Source organism: Phoenix dactylifera, chromosome 18 (assembly GCF_051530095.1).
Source record: "Phoenix dactylifera cultivar Ajwa chromosome 18, Ajwa_hap1_PhDact_Kaust_v1.1, whole genome shotgun sequence".
NCBI classification, from domain to species: Eukaryota; Viridiplantae; Streptophyta; class Magnoliopsida; order Arecales; family Arecaceae; genus Phoenix; species Phoenix dactylifera.
In genome coordinates, this window is record NC_143207.1 from 4007951 (window position 1) to 4012613 (window position 4663).

Consider the following 4663-nt stretch of genomic DNA (forward strand, 5'->3'; position numbering starts at 1 on the left):
CCAAGGGGTTATAGTGAATTCCCAAGTGAGACTTGGGGAGTGGACGTAGGAGCAAGGGTTAGCTCCGAACCACTATAAACATTGTGTTTGTGATTGCTTGTGTCTCTCTCTCTCACTCTCATTTCACTCACAGCACATAGCAACTAATTAATCATCTTGCAAAAGTATTAATTAGTCATCCTCAAACGTTTTAATTGCAAAATTATTTTAAAACCCAATTCACCCCCCCTCTTGGGTTGTCTATCTGGGCAACAAGGTGGCATATAGATTGGTGGGCCCGTAGCACTTCACTTGAAATCTAGAGTCGTAGGTTTCTGTTTCTCTACTGGAGGAGTGTAGGAGATTCGAGAAAATAGTGGGAGGTATTAATTTTAAAAGTTTCTAAAACAAATAGAAATTCAAGTACAAAATTCTAATTAGAATCTTTACCCTCTGCAGATAAAATATCAGCCTCTAATTCCTTGACCCGTATCCTTAAGAACAACCGATGAACCGGACCCAATTATAAAGATTGGCTTAGCAACTTGAAAATTGTGTTAAGTTGTGAGAAATTAGGATATGCACTGGACCATGACACCCCTGTGTTACCAGCCCGTCCGAATGCTGAACAGCATGAGATGCATGCTAAGTGGACGGACGATGACAATAAAGTTAGGTGCTACATATTGGCATCTATGTCCAATGAACTACAATGCCAGCATGAGAACATGAAGACTGCCAGAGACATATGGAATCACCTGCAAGAGTTGTATGGTGATCAGAGTCGCACAGCTCGGTTTAAAGTGTTCAAGAGGCTCTTCAAGGCCAAGATACGCGATGTGCAGTCTGTCCATGATTATGGTTTGACCATGATAAAGGACTTGGAGGAGCTTGAGAAGCTCGACATAACCATGCACAAGGAATTGCAAACGGATTTGATCATGCAATCCCTTCCTGCTTCATATGGGCAGTTTATAGTAAATTACCATATGAACAAGATTGAATGCACCAAGACGGAATTGTTAAATATGTTGGTAACTACAGAAGGGGCCTTGAAGAGTTCAAGGGGCACAGTTCTCGCTATCGAGTTGACTTTTACTTCCAAGAGAAAGTCTACCTGGAAGAAAAAGAAGTCTGCGAAGAAGCAGAAGTCCGAGAAGAAGCCAAGAAAGGATGTTCCAAAGAAAAAGACCGATGACAAGGGAAAGTGTTTCCATTGCAACGAGGACGGCCATTGGAAGAGGAACTGTTCTATCTACATGAAAAATATAAAGAGCAAGAAGGGTGACACGCCTTCTGAAGGTATGTCAAATATGTTCATTATTGAAACTAATCTAACGGTTTCTTCTACTTCCAATTGGGTTATAGATTCTGGCTCTAGTGCTCACTTGTGCACTACTATGCAGGATCTAAAGAAAAGTTGAAGGCTCACGGAAGGTGCGATAACCCTTCGGGTTGGCAATGGAGCAAGAGTTGCTGTCGTTGCTGTAGGCACCTATTCTCTGCGATTACCATCTGAATTTAGTTTAATACTTAGGGACTGTTATTTTGTACCTGCTGTTAGCAGAAATTTTATTTCTGTATCTTGTTTAGCACAGAAAAATTTTGAATTCAATTTCAATAAAGACTACTGTTCTGTTTATTTGAGAAATAAAATGGTTGCACGTGGTTTTATGATTGACAGTCTCTATCACTTACATTTAGATGTATCTGTGAATGTATCTGAGCACACAGTAAGTACCATAGGATCCAAAAGATCTAGAGATGAGATAAATCTAAAGTATTTGTAGTACCTCAGGCTTGGCCATATAGGAGAAGACAGAATAAACAAATTAAAGAAACATGGGCTTCTAGGCTCTCCTACACAGTGGGGATCTGCTCCTTGATTGACTGCGCTCCTCGTCCGCGACTTGATTTCGGAGCGTCTGAACTTGTCGCTCCAATTCTTCGACTTTCTAGTCGAGCTCAGTGACGGATGAAGCTCCTACCAATTGGTCTTGGACAGCCGCGGTAAGTGTTTGGACATGCTGTGCGAGCTGGTCAAACTGCTTTGGCTGGACTTGAGGGGTTTGGTCCATCGGCGTAAGCGCTGTAGGGGGTGGGCTCTGGAGCAAGTTGCCGGGCGTTGGTTCGGTTTGCCGACGTAAGTGCTACAATTTTCCCTTACAGCTTTGTCCCATAAGGGGCGCCTTGCTATGAGCATCAGAAAAGGTTGACGTAGGTTGTAGCAGCGGAGAGACCTGTCTAAGGTCGGCTGAGCCCTCGACAAAGTTCAAACTCGGATTGACTCTTAGTGGGGCCGAGCCCTGGCTCAACCGATGCTGGGGTTTATTTGGCTGAAATTGGGTGGCGCTATTGTAGTGAGTAGGACGATCCATTTTGTCCCCCATCACTATGCATCTTGATTCTTGAAAAAATTCGGATCGTATTTGGTCCGATTGAATCCAGATACAGACTCAGATAGTTAGTTCAAAAATCTTTTGGACATGTTCAATCCGGGAGCGACAGCCGAGAGCAGAGTGAGCGATCTTCTAGTTTCCGGGAGCCCAGATGGAATGTTGCCGGATTCATCTCCTTTTCAGTGACGACCTAGCCGAGAGGGTACTAGCCACACCTATACCTCTTGAGGGGACGGCAGATAGGAGGGTTGGAGCTCGACTGGGAGGGCGAGAGCTACAGTCAGTGATCTCCAAGCGATAGTGGACACAGGGTCTGCACGCTGGCTGGAGGGTCGCTGGATTTGGCGGTTACGTGTGCACCCACGTGTTGCTCTATTTCTGTGGCGGGTGGCATGGGGCATTCTACCTACTAGAGGGATCTTGGTGAGGAGGGGGATCCCAATACCAGCTGACTGCGAGGGATGCCCAGGGGAGGAGGAGACCACCGGTCACGTTCTATTTACATGCCCACGGGCGCATCAGGTGTGGGGCCTCGTAGTGACCCACCGATAGTCTTTCATCTCTACTGAGGCCTTTTTGAGTTAGGTGAGGGACTCAGCTCGGAGATTCGACACGGCAGACAGGGGAGTAGTATGGGCTTATGTGGCATATTACATCTGGTTGGATAGAAACACGAGGATATTTGAGGACAGATGTTTCTATCCAAGATCGGTGGGTACTAGAGCTTATGCACATGCAGCTGACTTTTCATCTGGAGATGACAGGGACACCTGGGGCTCCTATTCTTCCCCGCATAGGTATGCGATGATACCACTGGTATCCTGGGAGCCCCCACCCCCTGGTTCTCTCAAGGTGAATTTCGATGGTAGCGTAGCGGAGGGCGGTAGCAGATGTAGCGTGGGCTTTGTGATTAGAGACCACGACTCCAGACTGATTGTGGCCGGAGGCCGGCGCACATTTGATGGATCCGTCCATGTGGCGGAGTTGCACACGGCATGGGAGGGTCTTGTATATGCTAGAGTACACCTAGGTGCTCGACGGATTCTTCTAGAGGGTGACTCGACTACATTAGTGGACTGGATTCGCTGCCGACAGGCCAGGTCGGACTTGCACCCATTACTCTAAGACTTCCGGAGCATGGGGGAGGAGTTAGATTTACTTTGGATTTTGCATGTGTTTTGGGAGGCGAACAGGGCTACGGACTGGGTTGCCTCCTATGCAGCCCAACATTCTGGTTTTGTATGTTGGGGTCCCTCCGATCATGTGCCGCAGGCATTAGATCGTGTTTTGTTATGTGATAGTTCTGGACTCTCTCATCGTCGTATGTAGTGAGAAGCTGGTTTACCCAAAAAAAAATCTTTTGGATACGAATACAGATACAGATACACATAATTTTTTCAGATTCGGATTTGGATCCAAATATCCGTATAACAAGAGTAAGTGAAAAAAAAGAAGTTTAACTTAAGTTAAATTAGGAAACCAATTAAAGGATTAACTAAACCTAAATTTAAAAAAATCTAGATATCGGATGATCGTCACTTAAGATAGTAACCCAAATACGAAATACCTAATTCGAATAAAATTTTTTGAATCATCCGGCATGCCTGAAAGGCTCAAACTTCTCGTTCGTCCATTTCATCCTTCTTTCTTTTTCGTCCTTTTCGAACAACTAGAGTTTCGAAGGTCCTGTCCATTAACTAGTTTCCACTTGGCGATTGCAACCGGCTACAGTCGTGAGATGCCTTGGAGGCACCATATATCCCGTCTACTTCGATGACAAACAATCTTGAGTAGTAAATCCTTTATAAAATTATTAGTTTTTATTATTGATAAATATTTGTTAAAATTATAATTTTTTAATTGAATATTCTTTTATGATCATATCATTATTGTTAGTTTTCATCATTAAATTTTGCTCAAATTTGATTAATATCTAAAACATTATCTCATTTATATTTGTATTTGGATCCATATCCGTTTATAATAAATATAAATATTCTTAATTACGATTTCTATTTCTATTCTTTTAAAATAAATATAAATATTAATTTTTATATTTATTTAATATTTATATCTGCAGTAGTATTCATTGAAATATATGGATATAAATATAGATACATCCATCTTTCGTCCTAACCATTTTCGGTCCCAGAAGAGATCAAGAGCCGAACGCATCACACGTGGCCATCAACTAAATCAGGCCTTCGAAGTGGGACTGAGGACATCATCATCATCGTAATCGTCTATATCCGGGCGAGACAAACGGCTGTGATTCGGTCACCACT